At 40.8% G+C, this 21,835-nt stretch overlaps 1 pseudogene; it reads left to right on the forward strand.

Annotated features, from left to right (window-relative positions):
• Nucleotides 1-7,310: 7,310 nt before the first annotated feature.
• On the forward strand, nt 7,311-7,866 carry LOC105860122 (large ribosomal subunit protein mL42 pseudogene; annotated as a pseudogene).
• The last annotated feature ends 13,969 nt before the right edge of the window (nt 7,867-21,835 follow it).

Consider the following 21,835-nt stretch of genomic DNA (forward strand, 5'->3'; position numbering starts at 1 on the left):
AACTTCTTGCTAACACTTGATATTATCAAAATTAAAAAATACTTGCTAATCTGATCAGTAAAAATAGCATCTCAATACTATTTTATTTGTATTTCTTTGATAATTGTTGAGATTGAGCATTTTTCTTATGTTTATTAGCAATTTTAATTTTCCTTGAATGATGTTTTCCTATGAATTGCCTATTTTCTATTCATTTAATTTTTTCTTCTTGCCCATTTGTTATGAAGACTCCTTTGTTTGGACTTTATTATCTTACTTTGTGTTTTCTATTTACTTTGCTCTCTGTTTCTCTTTTTGTTCTCATTCTTGTTTCCTGTTGAGTTAATTGAATTTTCTTTGTTCCATCTTTTTTTCTCTTTTGATTTGAAAGTTATGCACTTCACTATTTTTCTAATAGTTACTCTTAGATTTTTACATCCATACATAAAGTTATATTTGCCTAACAAAATCTAAAGTTAATCCGTATGCATAGACTCTTCCCAAATAAGAAATGCTCACTACTCTCTGCTGTTTTCCTTCTCCCAAGTCCCCTGTTGATATCAAACAGAATTTTAGTCCCAAATTGTTATTTTTATTTTTTTTTTTTGAGACAGAGTCTCGCTTTGTTGTCCAGGCTAGAGTGAGTGCCGTGGCGTCAGCCTAGCTCACAGCAACCTCAAACTCCTGGGCTCAAGCGATCCTTCTGCCTCAGCCTCCCGAGTAGCTGGGACTACAGGCATGCGCCACCATGCCCGGCTAATTTTTTTCTATATATATCAGTTGGCCAATTAATTTCTTTCTATTTATAGTAGAGACGGGGTCTCGCTCTTGCTCAGGCTGGTTTTGAACTCCTAACCTTGAGCAATCCGCCCGCCTCGGCCTCCCAAGAGCTAGGATTACAGGCGTGAGCCACCGCGCCCGGCCTCCAAATTGTTATTTTTAACATTTTTGTCAATCAATACCTATTTAGTCATAAGCAATAGGATTGGCCGATTACTTGGGTAAGTATTGCTGTTTTCACACTGCTGGCTCCACCAGATTCATTGTTTTCCATGCGTGAGTACATCTTAAGTAGTTCTTTCCCAGATAATCTGTTGGTGGTAAACTTTCTTAAATCTTGAATGTTCAAAAGTGTCTTTGTTTCACCAGGCTCTGAAATGATTCTGTAGCTGGGTATAGAACTCTAAAATGGCAAGTATTTTTCAACACCTCATCAAAGACATTGCCTCGCTGTTTTCTTGTACCAGTGTTGCTAATGAGATTTACAATGAAACTCTGATCGTTATTTCTTTGAATTTAAACTATTTTCTGCTTCGATAGCTTTTAACGTTTTTCTCTTTATTGTAATGTTTTGAAATTTTGTTCCTTTCTTCTTCACTTCTGGGGAATTTTTAGCTAATGGTTAAATATTACTTTTTCTGATTCTCTCTGCTCTCTGCCTGGGGAATTCCTACTAGAGGAGAAATTGGATATCTTCATCCATCCTTTATATTTCTTAACTTTTTTTTTTTTTTTTTTGAGACAGAGTCTCACTTTGTTGCCCAGGCTTGAGTGAGTGCCATGGCGTCAGCCTAGCTCACAGCAACCTCAAACTCCTGGGCTCAAGTGATCCTGCTGCCTCAGCCTCCCGAGTAGCTGGGACTACAGGCATGCGCCACCATGCCCGGCTAATTTTTTCTATATGTATTAGTTGGCCAATTAATTTCTTTCTATTTATAGTAGAGACGGGGGTCTCGTTCTTGCTCAGGCTGGTTTCGAACTCCTGAACTCGAGCAATCTGCCTGCCTCGGCCTCCCAGAGTGCTAAGATTACAGGCGTGAGCCACCGCACCAGGCCTTAACTTTTGCATCTTTTTTTTCCTTTGTGCTTTATTCTGCAGGATTCCCTTAACTTAATGCCTCGCTAATTCACACTTCAGTGTGTGCATGCTGTTATTCAGCCCAGCCTTTGAGTTTTTTCCTTCAACAATTTGGGCTTTAATTTTTAAAATCTCTAATGGATTATTTTTCATACCTGGTTTTATTTTGCTTTATGTTGCTGAAGATATTAAATGTACTTGTTTTAATGTATATTTGTGTTGTTTTATCACTGAATTGATGGCTGTGTTACAGCAGCCATAGAAAACTAACATGTGGCCAAGCACAGTGGCTCATACCTGTGATCTTCCATTTGTTCAGTTTGTTATTTCTTTCACGGCAGTTGGCTTCCTCAGACATCTGGCACCTCTTCACTGATAGGCACATTTCTGGTGTAGAAATTTATTAACTTTTAAATCATTAGTAATTAATTCATTAAATCACTAATCATTAATTTCCTGGTTTGGAATTCTCCCACCTGAATTTTGGGATTGAGCTGCATTCCCATGAGGGTACAGACTTAGGTCATCCGGGGCCTTGGCTTCTCCCACGGCTTCCTATCAACTTCTGCCTTTTAGGGAGCTCACTGTTTACTTCTGTGCTCCCGAACACTCCCCTTCATGATTCAAGCCCGACTATACAGTCAGTAATTTAATTCCTATATCTGTTCTATTAATATCATTTATAAGGGCACACACAGCATGAAGGGGAGGGGCTTTCAGATATTTTTCTTTCATCATTTTAAATCCCTAAATGACACTTAAAAAAAAATCTTGGCAAAGCTTTTTGTTCTTTACTTAGGAGAGGAGAGAATATCAGACATGAGCTCAGAGTAGGCGCTTGCATGTATGTGTACATATGCCATTTAAGCCTGTTTTATAATTTATACGATAAATGTTTTAGTGTCAGGGCAGTAAACAATTCAATTTAATAACAGGTCATTCTGGAGTTTCTCTGTTAAATTTATTTGGGGTGTTAGTTTGTGTTTTTTTTAAAAAAGGAGCATTTTATCTATAGGGAAGACCTAATAGATGTAGCTGACAAAGGATTATAAATCTCAAGATAATATGCTTGTTTTTGATGTGAATGTTGTTGCTCAGTCCAGCCTAAAAGGAAATTCACAGAGTCTGTTCAGATATCCTCCTCCACGTCTCTCCTTACAATCTTACACAGGAATACAGACCCTCCCATCTGGGGCCTGGGTTTAACCCTTAAACAACACAACAGATGCCAGCAGGAAATATCCTCTCTGCCTTGGCTGTAAATCTTGAGTCCTTTGTCATGATATCCTAAAAGGCCACAAGGTGGAAACATGACACTGTAAAAAGAGATGCACTTCCCCTTGTAAACTGGGATCAACCTTGCTGCTTTCATAAAAGAAATTTTCTTTATTGAATGTAAGACAGGGTTTTAGGAATTTTTCTTTGTTGAATATAGGGAAAAAAAGGTCATTTCATGAATGCCTGTGTTACTAAGCTCTAGAGAAGAATCTTTATATCCCATTCTGACAGTATGAAGATTTTTAAAAAACATATGTGTTTCTGTATTAACCTTTTTTGTTGTCACTTGCTTCCTTTTAGCTCTTTCTTGTTCTGTATATACTACACTGTCTTTCTTGTCCTCTCCTTTGCTACCTAGGCCCAACTTTTCATCCCTTTCGACTTCGTCTCTTCTCATATTCTGGCCATATGTGGACTAGAAAAATCAATTATAAAAAATGATTTGTTGTTTTACTTAATACAAATGTATTATCCCTTATTGCAAAAGCCAATGAGTAAGAACTTTTACTGTCCCTTCACTATAAAAAATAAAACAAAACAAAACAAAAACCCCTCCTCTACTCTGCCCAAAACTAACAAAAGTCTTTTTAAAAAACATTTTAGTCAATCCTAGTAGCATGCACCTGTAGTCCCAGCTACTGGTAAGGCTGAGGTAGGAGGATCACGTGAGCCCAGGAGTTCAAGGACACCCTGGGCAACATAGTGAGAACTCATCTCTTAAAAAAAACAAAACAATTCCTTGGGTCTACAAACAAGTCAAAACAAAACAAAACATTTTATTGAACAATAATATTCCAACAGAAATGTGCACATATTGTAACTGTACATCTCAAGGAATTTTCACATGTGGAAAATAGCCACATAACCAGTACTCAGATCGAGAAACAGAACCCTGGTTGGTCTCAGTGGCTCACACCTGTAATCCTAGCACCTTGGGAGGCTGAGGCAAGAGGATCATTTGAAGCCAGGAGTTCATGACTAGCTTGAACAACATAGCAAGACCTCATCGTGACAAAAAATTAAAAAAAAAAAAATAGCTGTGAGCATAGTGGCCGTGCCTGTAGTCCTAGCTACTCAGGAGGCTGAGGCAGGAAAATCACTTGAGTCTGGGAATTTGAGGTTACAGTGAGATATGATGACACCACAGCACTCCAGCCCAGGCAACAGAGTGAGACATTGTTTCCAAAAAGAAAAAAGAAAGTGCCAGGTCATGGTGGCTCATGCTTATAATCCTAGCATTGTGGGAGGCCAACGCAGGGCGATCGCTTGAACTCAGGAGTTCGAGTCTAGCCTGAGCAAGAGTGAGATCTCATCTCTACCAAAAAGAAAGGGGGGGCAAACAGCCAGGTGTTGTGGCGCACACCGTAGTTCCAGCTACCTGGAGGCTGAGGCAGAAGGATAGCTTAGAGCCCAGGAGTTGGAGGTTGCTGTGAACTACAATGACACCACTACATTCTACCAAGTGTGACAGAGTGAGTCTCAGTCTGGACAAAGAAAACCAAGGCAACTGAACACCCCTCCTCACAACCCCCAACTCCTTCAAAAGAAAAAAAAAAATTAGTGGCTCACGCCTGTAATCCTAGCACTCTGGGAGGCCGAGGCAGGCGGATTGCTCGAGGTAAGGAGTTCGAAACCAGCCTGAGCAAGAGCGAGACCCCCGTCTCTACTATAAGTAGAAAGAAATTAATTGGCCAACTAATATATATAGAAAAAATTAGCTGGGCATGGTGGCGCATGCCTGTAGTCCCAGCTAATCCTCCTGAGGCAGGAGGATTGCTTGAGCCCAGGAGTTTGAGGTTGCTGTGAGCTAGGCTGATGCCACGGTACTCACTCTAGCCTGGACAACAAAGTGAGACTCTGTCTCAAAAAAATAAAAAATAATAATAGAAAGAAAAAGAAAAAAGAAAAAAATTTTTACAAAAAGAAAGAAAAAAAGAAAGGAAAAAGAAACTTACCAGGACTCCAGAAGCCCCCTTCCGTCCCAGTCCAGTCTCTACCTCCCTCTCACCCAAGGGTAACTGTCACCCAGACTTCTACTAGCATAGATTAATTCCATCTATTTTTGTGCTTTATAGAAATGGAATGAAATGTCCTAGTTTTGGTTCCCCTAGGAACTGACCTTGAGACAAAGATTTTGGTGCAGTTGCTTTATTTGGGAGGCTTAGGAAACATGGGGTGGGGCATGTGGACGTGAGCACTGTGCCGCAGTAGCCTACCATCTAATGAGAGATTGAGTGATCTGAATGCACAATATGGCGTGATTCATAATGATTCAGATTAATGCTTAATGTAACTTAGTAAATCATTATTTTAGTAAAACCGACATGCTATGTGTAAAAATAAAAACTTTTTACAAAACTTTCACTGTAGGGAGAATATACATATCTGTGCCTCAGTTTTCTCATCTGAAAAAAGAGGGATAATAATGCCTGTTTCACAGGGTTATGTAAATTAATGAGATAATACATGCAGAGTATTTAGAAATGCTTCGCACATAGAAAGCACTCAAAAAGTGTGTGTGAGAGCTTGTTGCAGTGATGCACACCTGTAGTCCTAGCTACTCATGAGGCTGAGGCAGGAGGATCAGTTAAGGTCAGGAGTTCAAGGCTGCAGTGAACTATCATGGCACCACTGCACTTTAGCATGAGTGAGGCACTGTCTCAAAAAAAGTTTGTTTTTTTAAGAAAAAGAAATGTGTGAATCCTCAGCATAATAAAGGTCATATAGGAAAAACCCATAGAGAACATTATTCTCAATGGAGAAAGATTGAAAGCTATCCTTCTAAGATCAGGAATAAGACAAGGATGTCTACTTTTACCACTTCTAATTTAACATGATATTAGAAGTTTTAGCCAGAGCAATTAGGCAAGAATAAAAAACAAATGGCATCCAAATTGGAAAGGAAGAAGTAAAATTATCTCTGTTCCTCTGTTAACTGGTGATCTTGTATGTAGAAAACCCTAAAAATTCCACAGGAAAACTGTCAGAGATAATAAATAAATTCAGCAGAGTTGCAGGATGCCAAATCAACACACAAAAATTAATAAAGTTTCTGTAGACTAACGATGGAATAGTCTGAAAAGGAAATTAAGAAAACAATTCCATTTAAAATAGCATCAAAAAGAATGAAACACTAAGGAATTAACCAAGGTGGTGAATGACTTTCACACTAAAACATATAAAACAGGAAAGGTTTTATATGAAAGAAATTAAAGAAGACACAAAGAAATGAAAAGATATCCATGTTCATGGATTGGAAGACTTTCCAGAACTTTCTATAGATTCAATGCCATCCCTACCAAAATTCCAATGTCCTTTTATCCCTACCAAAAATTCCAATGACCTTTTTTTGCATAAATATAAAAACCTATCCTAAAATTCATATGGAATCTCAAGTGACTGAAAATACCCAAAACAATCTTGAAAAAAAAGAATAATGTTGGAGGACTCACATTTTCTGATTTCAAACTTATTACAAAGCTACAGCAATCAAATTAGTGTGGTGCTGGCATAAAGACAAGCCATATAGACCAATGGAATAGAATAGAAAGCCCAGAAATGAACCCTCATATATATGGTCAAATGACAAGGGCTTCAGAATCATTCAATGGGGAAAGAATAGTCTTTTCAACAAATGGTATTAGGAAAACTGAATATTCACATAGAAAATGAAATTGGGGCCGGACGCGGTGGCTCACGCCTGTAATCCTAGCTCTCTGGGAGGCCGAGGCGGGCGGATTGCTCAAGGTCAGGAGTTCGAAACCAGCCTGAGCAAGAGCGAGACCCCGTCTCTACTATAAATAGAAAGAAATTAATTGGCCAACTAATATATACAAAAAATTAGCCGGGCATGGTGGCGAATGCCTGTAGTCCCAGCTACTTGGGAGGCTGAGGCAGCAGGATTGCTTGAGCCCAGGAGTTTGAGGTTGCTGTGAGCTAGGCTGACGCCACGGCACTCACTCTAGCCTGGGCAACAAAGCGAGACTCTGTCTCAAAAAAAAAAAATGAAATTGGACCTTCATTTTACATCATATAATTTCAGTTAATTATAAAAAAAATTGATTGAAACAAGATGGCGGGCTCACGGTGAGGAGCTGTCAAGGGATGAAAATTGGTGTGCCTAGAAGCAGATTTTAAAAGCAGTTCTTCTTCAAACCATCTTTTTTCATACTACCTGATAAGCATCTTGAACACCATGGCTGCAGTAGCAGTAAAGTGGGTGATATCAAAGAGACCTAACTTGAAACATTTATTTCCAATCCAAAATGGAGCTTTATCTTGTGTTTGTCACAAATCTACATATTCTTCTCTACCAGATGACTATAATTGCAAAGTTGAGCTTGCTTTGGCATCTGAAGGCAGGATGATAGTATGCTATCACCCTTCGGTGGACATTCCATATGAACACACAAAACCTATCCCTCGACCAGATCCTGTGCATAATAATGAAGAAACACATGATCACATGCTAAAAACCAGATTAGCAGAAAAAAGTGAAAGCCTTGAGCAAGGACCCATGATAGAACAACTTAGCAAAATGTTCTTTACTACTAAGCACCGTTGGTATCCTCGTGGACAGTATCACATTCTTCGTAAGAAACTGAATCCTCCAAAGGACAGATAATATTGAGGTTCTCCAGGGAATCAGATAGAAATGCCCCTCATTTGCCATTTGAGGAAATGTAATCTGGTGTATTCACTAATATGTTATACAGTAAAATAGTAATAATAAAATGTCTTTTCATATATTAAAAAAAAATTAACTGAAAATGAATCAAATACATAGATGTAAGACCCAAAACTATAAAACTCTTGGAAGAAAACAAAAGGGCAAAGGGTCATGACATTGGATTTGGCAATGATTTCTTGGATATGACACCCACAAAAGCACAGACAATAAAAGAGAAATGTAGTTAAGTTGGACTTCCTTAAAAATTAAAAACATTTGCACCTCAAAGGACACTATCAACAGAGTGAAAAGGCATCCCACAGAATAAGAAAGAGTATTTGCAAATCATATATCTGATAAGGAGTTAATTTCCAGAATATAACAACTCAAAGAAACAACCCAATTAATAAATGAGCAGAAGACTTAAATAGGTATTTCTCCAAAGAAGATATAGAGATGGACAGTAAGCACATGAGAAAATGTTCAACAATCACTAATCGTTATGGAAATACAAATCACAACCACAATGAGATACCACTTCACACCCATTAGAATAGCTATTACAAAAAAAGAAAAACCTAAACTAAAGAGAAATCAACAAGTGTTGATGAGGATGTGGGGAAATTAGAAGTCATGTGCACTGTTGGTGGGAGTGTAAAATGGTGCAACCAATGTGGAAGACAGCATGGTGGTTCCTCAAAAAAATTAAACATAGGATTACCATATGATCCAGCAATTTCACTTCTAGCTATATGAGATCTTTCCAGAAAGTACCCAGACATTGTTAATATAATGAGAACAGTTACAAAGCTGGATACTTTCTGCACAGCCCTTGTATATTCAAAATAATTGATAGCAGGACTCAAACAGATATTTGTATAACAGCGTTCATAGCAACATTATTCACAATAGCCAAAAGGTGGGAACAACTCAAATGTCCATCAGCAGATGAATGGACAAACAAAATGTGGTATATTCGTGCAATGGAATATTATTCAGCCGGACAAAGGAGGACATTCCAACTCATGCTGCAACATGGATGAACCTTGAAGACATTATCCTTAGTTAAATAAGGCAGGCACAAAAGGATAAATACTGCATAATTCCAGTTATACGAGGTACTTAAATGGTCAAATTCATAGAGACAGGAAGTAGAATGGTGGAGAAATGGAGTTATTGTTTACTGGATACAAAGTTTCAGTTTGGGAGGATGAAAAAGTTCAGGGGATGGAGGGTGGATAACAATGTGAACACACTTAATGCCACTGAACGGTACACTTGAAAATGGTTAAAATGGTAAATTTTATGTTATGTATACTTTACCATAATTAAGCATTTTAAAAGTTTGTGTGTGTGTTTTTAAATCTTTTAGCTATTTCAGCAAGATAGGTTTACATGGAGAGCATGCTATTTGGAGATATTTATTCATCCATTCATCATTCATCCCATAGCAGGGGAAGCATTACTACTTTGGCCCCATGGCAGAGATAAGGGATTGGAAATAGCTTCCTAGAATTCAGGAGGGGTTTCGGTGACCTTAACCCGCTTCTGTGACGAGAGCCTCAGTCACCTGAAGTACCCACTCTTCAGGTGTCTAGGTGTTAGCTCGGCTTGCAGGGCTGGACCAGCCACTTCTGGTGGACACAGGGTACAGAAGGAGACACCAGACTCATCAGCCCTACCCACTGCCTGTGTGATTTCCAAAGTAAGGGACTGCAAAGCTACAGCCTGGCCCTTGCGGGGAGGATCAGTTTTAATTGTGTGCTCTTTTAAGAATCTGGGACGCTTCTTTCTTTCTGATGGGAACTATGTAATCTGCTTTGCTTTTTACTGCCCTGGAAACCAGGAACCTCCTGCCTAAATTCTGGTGCAGTTACAGTGGTGCTTTCACTCCCGTGAATTCTTCTGTCTTCTTTCCTTATCTTGATTTGCCATTTCTATTTGATTAGCTTTATTCTATCGTCTATGTTTAAAATCCCTTTGGAAATTAATATATGAATATATGAAACTAATGTAAGAAATTAATCACATATGTCACTTAGCTTTGCCTAATTTGCAGTTGAATAGCCTGGCCTAGCAGCTCAAGGGTGGCATTAGGAGGGTCAGAGCTAGGTGCAGATGACTGCTTGGCCTGCACATGTTCCAGGACAGCGGGCCCAATACCAGGAAGTCAGAAGACCTGTCTTTGCACGGAAAACACATTCCATTATAATGTGAACTTCAACTACAATGAGCCAATGATTAAGGAAATAACTAGTATGTACATGACATAATTTAGATCTAAAATATAAACATTCAATGCATATAAAGAATTTCCTCCTCCTTTCACTGAATCCTGTTTGCCCAATGATGTATTTCACGCTTATCTTGCCACTCAGATTAGAAATCCCAACAAGCCAAAGCTAACATTGAGGGCTGATCTGGCTGGGGCAATACCGGCAGCTGCCTACCATCATCTGGTCGTGTTATAGTTACAGGGACATGGGACTTTGTTCATGGGAAATGCAAGTACAAATTATTCTTCCTAATGAGCCAGAATTCCTTTCAATAATGCCTAAGGCCAGTTCATCCCTTGAATTCCAGGCACTGTTTGTCAATTTCTGGTTCTAAGACTCCTTAGAATCTGAGATCTGAAAAGGCAACACTTTTGTTTTCTTTTAAATGGTGTGTGTGTGTGTGTGTGTGTGTGTGTGTGTATTAAGGAGATTGTAATTGAAAGTTAGCTGATCCTAATGGCAAAAAGTAGAAGCTGTTAGCCTGCACAGAAACTGTCAACTACAGCTACAGATGAACTGCGGAGTGGGCTGACGGTATATGGAACGGGCATCAGTACCACCTGCTACAACAGTATTTAGAAAAGCTTGTTGGCAAAAGGAATAATGCTCCTGGGAGCTTGGAAGAACCTGGGCAGAGAGCCGTGCTAGACGTGGAGTTGCACTGCTCACATCCCCCATAAAGGAAGGGTGTGTTGCCTAGCTGCTGGGAGTGTGGCCAGTGGTCAGCTCTTTCAGGGTCCTTGGTCTTTAGGGTGACCTTGGGTCACCCAAGGTTGCTGCCTTTCTGGGGAAGCCTCATCCAGCGACTGGGTGAAGCAGGGTCCAAAGGCCGAGCCATTCCCGTCTGCAGGGCACACTCTGATGGGCACTTGCTGCACGCTGGCTGCCTGCAGCTTTGCAGGGGCCTGCAGCACAGTTCAGTTTCCTCCTCTGTCCCATCTGCTCTTTTCCTCTTCCCTTCACAGGTGTTGCTCTCTAATAAATATGCACCTCAAATTCCATCTCAGTAGTTGTTTTTGGAGATCTCAACCCTCAACAAGGCCCACCAGCCACATCCCCCTGTGTTTATAGAGAGCACAAGGAAGGGTACCTTTTTCCCAGAAAGATCTACCTGCTGACAGCCTCTTTTCTCCAAGACCAGGCACAGGGCTAAATCACAGTCTTAGTTAGCAGGTACTGCTGACCTTCTCCTTGTTTCAGTCGCAGACGATGTTCCTCAGTGGTCATGGGCCAGGCTCCTCAATGCACTATCTGCACAAATGTTGACAAGTTATCCTTCCTAGAAATACCCGAGAAGGTACTCTCTTAGTGAAACCCTGTGCTCTCCGGGGCAGTGCATTCCTGGCACCTCTGTTAGAACCAGACTGTCCTGTGACTATTGATGGAAACTTAGCTTCAACTCCAGAAAGTTCCTGGCATTCACCGGGAGCATAAGGCATGGAACACAGACACAGCCGCCTTTCTGGTCCTGCTCACTCTGAACTCATCGCACAGAAGAGCAGTGAGTTCCCACAATGCTTGGCAGCCACCTCTTCTTACATTCTGCAACCATATGCTGGGTGTAATTGAGATACATTCTGACTGAATGAACAAACATAACAGGGCCAATCACACTTCTCAGTTCTGGTCACTAGAACTTGGAAGTTAAGACCCCAGTCTGGCCCTCACCAGTTATATGCCCTTGAGCCAGTTACTTAATCTCACTGAGAATTTGCCTCTCCATCTACAATGTGGGGAGAACCATGCTTGGCTTAGAGATCTGAGAGTGACAGGACATAACGGCCAGCACAGACCCTGACATACACGAAGCCCCCACAAGGCCAGCCGTTGCAACCTAGATAGCTACTGCTCCCAGGAAACCTTCTTAGCAGCCATCACCTCATTAGCATCTTCGATAACTAAGAAAAGAAAAAGAACATTGGATTCACAAAATCTTGGGAAATTTCACTGGCTTCATAGCCAGCTTCATGGTGAAGCAGTAGCAGCTCATAGGAATAAACGTTCGCGAAGGTTCACATATGAATATGTCCACCCACATTTTAGCATGCTCCCAATCTTCTCTTAGCTCAGCTCCTTTCCCACCTTGACAAACCACATCTCATATAGACGTAGTTGGGACTATTATGAAAAAAGGCAGAAAAGTGGTATATTTCATGTTTTCCTGTGAGCTCTTCCCTTCATCTTGTAACTGTCCCGTGGTTTAGGCACTTGTCACTTAGCTATCTGACAGTTTCCCAATGGCTCCAGGTGTTTGAGACTTTACATGAATTTTAAAAAATCTTGCTTAAATCCTCATGCCTGTTCCCTGACATGAAGTACAGCCAAGACAAGTATCCACTGTATACACATACTGCACGGGCAAGGTGAAGAACCACAGCTGCAGTTAATGACTTGGGCTATAAACCCCAGAACAAGTCTCAGCGCCCCAAAGCAGGAGGTACTGGAGACAAGGACAGGAGAATGTTGCCCACAGGTGAGGCCATAAAGGAATTTTATGAGAACAAACCTTTGGGAGAAGAAAGGGCCCGAGTGTCAACCAAACAGGCGGCTTATGAGTGTTCCCCACCCTAAACGTTATGAGCCCCAGAGAACTGGAGACCAAACACAAACGCAGGCCCTGGCAGGTGACTGCAGACTTCTGACAGGTAGGACGCCCGGTATTGGTTTGTTGGTCCATTGTAGCATCTACTTTTCAAAGTGTGTTCCCCAGTGATCATGTACCTAACTGTCCCTAATTTTGGTAAGTGTTCCCAGTCTGACAGAGCAACAGAATCCAGATGACAAAATGTATGCTGGTATTTTTCTTCTTCTCAAGTTTCCTCTTAACTTCAAAATATATCAAATATATATTACCTAGACTCATCCATTGTTAACATTTTACCACATTTGCTTTGTGTCTCTGTTTATATTTTTTTCAGAAGCAATTTGACACAGATATCATGTCACTTCATCCACATGACAAACTGCACCCATTTTAAGTGTTCAGTTTGATGAGTTTTTGACAAATGTATAGAGTGATGTAACCACCAGCACAATAAAAATTTAGAACATTTCTATCATCCTGAAAAGGCCAAAAGGAGGCACTTTTAAATAATAATGTGGGGCAACAGACATACTGTGAACTAAAATAAAATCTTAAGGCTCACACCCCACCCTCCACCCCACCCTCACACCCCACCCCTGCACTGGTTGACTAAATGGACCCCCTGGTGGCCAACCAAATATCCTAAAGCTAAATTGCCTGCCAGGAGGAGGGAGGTCAGACAGGCCTCATCATGCCCCCCTCCTTTCTAGGAGACATCCTTTGTAACCCATTAACAGGCCTTTGGGTATGCAAGACAAACCTGCAGGTCCAATTTACATAACAAATGTAGGTCTGGTGACTTATCTCTGATTTAGAGCTTCTTATCTTAAAACATTCCAAACCTCCAGACAAAGCTTCACTTCTAGCACTCTGGGAGGCCGAGGCGGGCGGATTGCTCGAGGTCAGGAGTTCGAAACCAGCCTGAGCAAGAGCGAGACCCCGTCTCTACTATAAATAGAAAGAAATTAATTGGCCAACTAATATATATACAAAAAATTAGCCGGGTATGGTGGCGAATGCCTGTAGTCCCAGCTACTTGGGAGGCTGAGGCAGGAGGATTGCTTGAGCCCAGGAGTTTGAGGTTGCTGTGAGCTAGGCTGACGCCACGGCACTCACTCTAGCCTGGGCAACAAAGCGAGACTCTGTCTCAAAAAACAAAACAAAAAAATAGAAAGAAATTAATTGGCCAACTAATATATATATATATATAAAATTAGCCGGGCATGGTGGCGCATGCCTGTAGTCCCAGCTACTTGGGAGGCTGAGGCAGCAGGATTGCTTGAGCCCAGGAGTTTGAGGTTGCTGTGAGCTAGGCTGATGCCATGGCACTCACTCTAGCCTGGGCAACAAAGCGAGACTCTGTCTCAAAAAAAAAAAAAGCTTCATGTCTTTAACTAATTACAAGTCAAAGAATTTTTAAACCCACCTATAACCTATAAGTCCCTGCTTCGAGATGGCCTACCTTTTCAGGCCAAACCAATATATGCCTCCCACATATTGATTTATGAAGTTAGCGGTAACTCCTGTCTCCCTGAAATGTACAAAACCTAACTATGACCCAGCCATACCGAGTCCCCTTGTTGAAGGTTTCTTGGGCATGGCTCTGGGTCCTGGTCCTCCAATTTGGCTCAGAGTAAATTTCTTTAAAATTATTTTATAGGCCAGGCATGGTGGCTCACGCCTGTGATCCCAGCACTCTGGGAGGCTGAGGCAGGCAGATCATTTGAGCTCAGGAGTTCGAGAGACTAGCTTGGGCAAGAGCAAGACCCCCATCTCTACTAAAAATAGAAGGAAATTAGCTGGACATCTAAAAATGTATAGAGAAAAAAATTAGCCAGGCATGGTGGCGCGTGCCTGAAGTCCCAGCTACTCAGGAGACTGAGGCAGAAGGATCATTTCAGCCCAGGAGTTTGAGGTTGCTGTGAGCTAGGCTGCTGCCACAGCACTCTAGCCCTGGCAACAGAGTAAGACTCTGTCTCAAAAACAAACAAACAAACAAAAATATTATTTTACAGAATTTGGCTTTTTTTTTTTCCATTGACAAGATCTAGGTATGTGTCACCCTAATCTTAAGGAACTTTGAGTCCTTTCTCTTTCTGAATCAGACCTGACATTCAAGATTACTCTTGATAGGAACTCAAAACAGAAGACAGCCTGGAAGCCCTAAGCCTAAGGACCCGAGACCACGAGACCACGCAACCACCACTCCCCCCACCCCCCCACCCCCGTTTGTTTGTTTAAGGTAGCATGTGCCTCCTGCCTGACTCAATAGGTAGGAGGTAGAGGCACAATGAGTCTTAGCATGAAAACATGTCTGGACATGTTTCCGAAAGTATCCCTCCACGTGCTCCGAATTCCCCGTGTCCTCACTGCATGGCTCTCACTGCCTGAGTTCCTCTTTCAGGCACACGGTGCTGTTAGATGCCCTCTCCACCCTAGAATTCCAGGGGACAGTGCTGGTGGAGGCTGCTGCAGACAGCTGCTGTCACCATGCACTCTGGTGGGGGGAAGTAGGAGAAGACCTCCTTGCTTTCTCTGGGGCCTCCCAGGAAGAGAGTGCAGCTTGCCTTCCCCTGTTCCAAGACCTTCTCTGGGGCTTCTATTGCCCACTCTGGGCTGGGTAGTGGGCGAGGCACAGCACTCCCTTTCAGGGACTCACATCCATGACTCACCCTTTTGCTCACCCCTCCAACTCTCTTTTCCCCTAGCCTGCGGGGTCTTCCTCTAGTCTGGGTGGGTGTTCATTGTTCTTGGATTTGCCGAAAGTTCAGGCTAAGAATTAGATGGGTTGCTGCCCCAGAAGCCTTTTCTCCCTAAGCTGTTTTCTCTGCCATGGGCTATGAAAGTCTATTTTGAAATTAAAAGCTAAGCATTGGGTCATTTCTTTCTGAATCACTGTAGAAAGCACCCTTCCCTGAGCCAGGGGTACCAGGAAGAAGAGTAGGGTGGGAGGAAGGGAAAGACCTCATTTCCTAATCCTTGTCAGAACTTCCCCATTATTGTGCAGTTAATTTTGGGTAAATAAACAAAGGACTTATGTTTATCTACCTTAAATATTATCATAATTTAACTACTGTAATCATTCCTCCTTTGACTGTAGGACAAATTAAATATTTACTAAATATTTATCTACCTTAATCCCTTCTCCTTTTGATTGTGGGACAAATTAAATATTTATCTGCCATGGTCCCTCCTTTTATTGACTTTAAGACAAACCAGATTAGCAGGGCATAGTGGCTCATGCTTGTAATCCGGGAGCTCAAGGTGGGAGGATCCTTTGAGGCTGGGAGTTCAAGACCAACCTGAGCAAGAGTGAGACCCCATCTCTACAAAAAATAGAAGAACTAGCCAGGCATGGTGTGCACACCTGTAATCCCAGCTACTTGGGAAGCTGAGGCAGAAGGGCAGCCTGAGCTGGCCCAAGGGGAAAGGAAGGAACTTTCCAAGCAGTGTGGGAAATGGTGTGTGTGCTGACTGAACCCTGGGAGGTAAATAGGGGAGAAAGGATGGTGGTGTCCCCAACCACCATCTCCACTTAGGTGTGTTTATGGTACAACAAATACAAAATACAGGAGCTGTTCTCTGCCCAGGGAAAGTTTTCTTCCTTTCTAATACAATTTTCACTTCTCTCAGAAGTTTATGGGTAGTTTCCCAGTTTATACCCCGAGGCTCTGGAGCAAGGACTGGGTCCTGGTGGTCCTGAGGTCTTTGCTTCTGTGTGGTGGGATTGGGGTCATCTTTTATAAACAGTGTGGGGGAAGGAGATCTCTAGGCACTTACAGGTAATGGATGAGAGGCAGAATGGGATTTGAGAGTAAAATTGATTTTGAAAAAAAAGGAAAACCGAATTTTTTTCAAAATCAAGTGAGGTATTTTGCTACAAATGCAGATTCCTGGGCCACAGACCTAGAGATTAGACTCACCAGGGTGGAGTCTTAGGAATATGTATTTTCAGAGGTCCCCCAGGTGATTCTTATGCATTCTAAAGTTTGAGAATAATGATTGGTCCAACTCTCTCACATAAGTAGGAGACCTGAAGGCAGACTTATGACTGCCTGACATTTTGCTATGCTCCCATTAACACAAAACATTCTCTCCACAGAGCTGAGCTTTATTCAAGACAGAGGCTGTCTTGAATAAAGGCTGTACATTAGCTGTCTCAGTAGTCCCAGTGCTCTGCACCATGTTTGGTTTGTAAGAGTGCTTGGTAAATACTTGCTGGAGCTCAAAGTCAATTGACCATGTGTGTAAAGTTTATTTCTGGACTCTCAATTTCTCTATTTTATTGACCTCTAGGTCTCTCCTTATGCCAGTACACTGTGTTTTTTAATTTAGCTTTATGTTGCTTTATATAAGCTTAAAAAAATACTTGTCCTCATCAGTAAAGGCTGGCGGTGGAAAGCCCCTCCCCAACCCTCTGGCTCCAGCCCTGGCTCCTGGGCAGGAGGCCTTGTCTTAAGTCCCCTGCTGCTCTCCAGTTCCCTTCACGGCTCCCTCCTCCCCCACCTGGGAGGGCTGCTACTCACACAACAAAGAGGGCCTTGAGAGAGCCACCAGCCCTGCGCACATGAGTCGGACATCTGGACATCCTCAGTGGAGCTGGCCAGAGGAGGCCCAGAGGAACTCAAGGCCTGTGCACCCTTTGTCTATTGCTTTGACCTTGATCCACGTTGTCTTGATTATTGTGGCTTTACAGAGACAAAGATACTCTCTGACCAAACTTTAGTCAGGCTCCTCAGAGCCCTCTTCTCTACCAAGCCTCAGTGTTGGACTCTCAGCACAAATGATTTCATCCACTCTCCTACTAAAGGACTTCAACAAACACTGACATAGTCTCTACCAGCTCAGGGGCACATCCTTAGGATGACAACCCCAGACCCCTTAAGCACCTGCCTAAGAAAACTCAATGCTGCCCAAAGAATTTACTGTTTGTTCTAGTCAAAACCTAACTATAGGCTTCTCCTTTCTCTGTCTCTTTGAAATGTATATTCTACAACACAGAATGTCTTTCTGGAGGACCCGGGAGCCATCCCTGTAAGTGTGATCATCTAGTAGGATGGGACCCCTGTCTCCCAATCTTTGAGAGCAAGTAGGACCCTAACACTGATAAGCACCAGTTCACAAATGCAGATGACCTAATCACATTGACCAACCTCCTTCTAGCTAATATGCTCCAGCACTTTCCCCTTAGCATACCCCAACGTTTAAAAACCCCTGTCTTTTGGGTTGGCAGAATTGAGCTCAGTTTATACTGGAGTGTCTCTCCCTAACTTCAGTAGTCTGAATACAATCTGTCTTGACATTTTTAACAAGCGTCTGGTGCAAAATTTTTCTTTTGAAATTGTAGAGTGTAAGTCTTTTAATTGTGTTCTTTTTCAAAATATTTGGCTGTTCTAGGTCATTTGCATTTCCATGTAAATTTTAGCAAAAGTTGATCAATTTCTACAAAAAAGTCTGCTGGACTGATTTTTTTAGAAATGACAGTGAATTTATTTATTTTTTAAGGAATGACATGAATTTATAGATTAATTTGGTGAGAATTGTCTTCTTAACAATATAGAGTTTTTAATCTGTGAACATTAGATTGTTTAAATCAGGCATTGGCAAACTTCCTGTAAAGGGCAAGATAGTAAATATTTTTGGCTTTGTGGGCCTTATTTAACTCTACCATTTTACTGCAAAAGCAGTTGTAAACAATATATAACCAACTAATGTGGTTGTGTCTTAATAAAACTTCATTTACAGAACAAGCAGGGGGCCAGATCATGCCCATGGACTACAGTTTCCTGCCCATAATTTAGATTTTGTTTAATTTATCTTGGTGAGGTTTTGTAGGTTTTCACACACACTCACACACTACTTTCTCTCCCCTTCCCTAGCCCCTTTTTAAATTGCCCTGGCTAGAACCACTAATATGATGTTGAATAGAAGTGGTGAAAATGTGCCCACCAATTGATGGTTTAAATTGGTAAAGAAAATGTGGTGTGTGTGTGTGTGTGTATAAAATTAAATTAAAGGATTATAAGGAAATATTATGAACAATGCGATACCATCAAATTAGACACCTTAGATGAAACAGACGAATTCATATAGAGACACATACAGACACAAATTATTGAAACTGACTAAAGAAGAAATAAAAAATCTGAATAGACTTAAATGAAGAAAAAAAAAAAAGGTCTAGGCCAAGAAGGCTTCACTAGTGAATTCTATCAAGCATTTAAGAAAGAAATAATATCAATCCTTCACAAAATCTTTCAGAAAGTGGAAGATAGATTATGTTCCAACTCCCTCAATGAGGCCAATGTTGCCCTGACATCAAAGCTGGATAAACACACCACCAAAGCACAAGATCCCTCATAAGAAAACATTCAGTCTTTCGTCATTAAGTATGACGTTAATTGTAGGTTGCTAGTAGCTGCCCTCTATCAGGCTGAAGAAACTTACAGACAGACACGCACACACACACACACACACACACCATGGGATACTACTCAGCCATTAAAAAAAAAAAAGAAATAATGTTTTTTGCAGCAATTTGGATGGAGCTGATGGCTATCATGCTAAGGGAAATAACCCAGGAACAAAAAACCAAATACCACATGTTCTCACGTATAAGTGGGGGCTCAGCAATGGGTGTGCGTGGTCATACAGAGTGACATGGTGGACGCTGGAGACTCAGAGGGGGAGGGTGGGACAGGGGTGCAGGATGAAAAGTTACCTGTTGGGTACAATATACACTATTCAGCTGACAGATACGAGCTTAGACTTCTCCACCATGCAATTCATCTATGTAACAAAAAACCATTTGTATCCCCTAACTCTATTAAAATAAAATAAATAAATAAATAAATAAATAAAATGGGAATAACAAATAAACCTTGCTCTGTTAAAAAAAAAGTAGTGCAAGTGGACATTCTTGACTATTTCCTAATCTTGAGAGGAAAACATTCAGTCTTTCATTATTAAGGAAGATGTTAATTGTAGGTTGCTTGTAGCTGCCCTCTATCACATTGAAGAAATTTAGTTTTATTCCTAGTTTGTTGAGAATTTTTACCATGAATGAACACTGGATGTTGTTAATTGCTTCTTTTATATCTAATGAGACGATCATGTGGTTTTGTGCTTGATTCTATTAATATGGTGTATTACATTAATTGATTTTTGGATGTCACATCAAACTTGCATTTCTGTGATAAATCACACTTGGTCATGGTTTATAATCTTTATGTTGATAGAGTCTGTCTGCCAATATTGCATTGAACATGTTTCTAGCTATACTTATGAGGGATATTGTGCTTTGGTGGTGTGTTTATCTAGCTTTGATGTCAGGGTAACATTGGCCTCATTGAGTGAGTTGGAACATTATCTTTTATTTTCTGAAAGATTTTGTGAAGGATTGATATTATTTCTTTCTTAAATGCTTGATAGAGTTCACTAGCGAAGCCTTCTTGGCCTAGACCTTTTTTTCTTTCTTTATTTAAGCTTATTCAGAATTATTATTTCTTCTTGAGTCAGTTTCAATAATTTGTGTCTATATGTGTGTCTCTATAGGAATTTGTCTATTTCATCTAAGGTGTCTAATTTGATGGTATCACATTGTTCATAATATTTCCTTATAATCTTTAATTTAATTAAACTATTTTTTAGATTTTTAATAATCTTTTTTTTTTATTGAAAATAAACTTTTTATTTTTGAATATATCAATAGATTTACAGAACAGTTGCAAAGATAGTACAAAGAAGCCCCACATGCTCCAAATATGGTTTTCTAGATTATTAACATCTTAGATTACTATGACACATTTGTTATAATTAATGAATTTTATTAACTAAAGCCTATAGTTTATTCAGATTTCCTTAGATTTTTACTTAATATCCTTTTTCTATTCTACAATACCACTCAGAATACCACATTACATTTAGTTTTCATGTCTCCTTGGCTCTTTTTGACTTTGACAGTTTCTCAAACTTTAATATATTTTTTTTAAGATCTTGACAGTTTCTAGGAGCTAGTCATATATGTTTTAGGATGTCCCTCTACTGAGATTCATGTGATCTTTTTGTCATGATTAGACTTAGGCTATGTGTTTTGGGGAAGAAGAGCACAGAGGTTAAGTGCCATTCTCATCACATCCTATCAAGGGTACAAACTATAGATTTTTAATAATCTTTTAATTTTTGTGAGATAATGGCTATAACTTCATAATCAGTTTCCTATTATGGGATCATTAGATTTTCCAGTATTAGATATTAGATATAATATTGTAATGAATCTCCTCATATATCCTAATATATACACACACAAAAATTATATCTGAAAGATACTGTGTCTATATAAATGAAGCTGTGAAGGAATATAAATAGTGAGGAAGAAGAAAGTGGCTTTTGTTGAAAGAGCAGAGTTTTAATTTAAATGCTGGTTGATTACCAATTTCATATTGAATTATTTGATACCATAACTGCCAGGGGCCTGAATTGGACTTAGTATTCACACTATCCCTGATCTGCACGTCCCCACCAATCTCCCTATACTTTGGCCTGGGCCACATGCCTTGCATCCTGGATGGAGCTATGCCATTTCTGCCATTTCTGCGATCATAAAGCTCAGGGCATTGCTGCTGCCACCACTACATACCAACAGCCCCATGCACATCAACTGCTAAAAGGAGAAACAGTCGTGTGTGGGCAGGAGTTTATCCAGGGAGGCCCCAGTGGCTGCCAGGACGGGTTGCTTGATGCAGCCCAGAAGGTATCTCCAGAATTAACTCTAATATAGGGTGGATTTTCACCAGTGGGAGAGAAGAGATGGGAGGAAGCCGGCAGGTACATTACTCACTCTTCCTGCATGCTTCCCCTCTAAACACTTCCAAAACAGTAGTTTCCTCAGACTCTTGGAAGACGTCCCACCAAAGAAATCAGCTTCATTCCTCGGCGAGCTGTGGCCCGCTCACTACTTTACTCCTTGTGTGTGACACTCTCCTTCCTTTCCTGCCTCACATTCATTATCCCTCTCTCTTATTACCCTGGGATTGCATCCCCAATAAAATGTGAACAGGAAAGTATTTTACTCTGCTTTCTAAAGAATTTAGGAAGAGGAGGCCTTAGAGATGATCTCAGAGTGAGGTCGCAAACTTGCAATCCCTCCAGCAGAATTTAGCCTACAGACATTTTATTTAGCCTGAAAGAGA

The sequence above is a fragment of the Microcebus murinus genome, chromosome 14 (assembly GCF_040939455.1).
Source record: "Microcebus murinus isolate Inina chromosome 14, M.murinus_Inina_mat1.0, whole genome shotgun sequence".
NCBI classification, from domain to species: Eukaryota; Metazoa; Chordata; class Mammalia; order Primates; family Cheirogaleidae; genus Microcebus; species Microcebus murinus.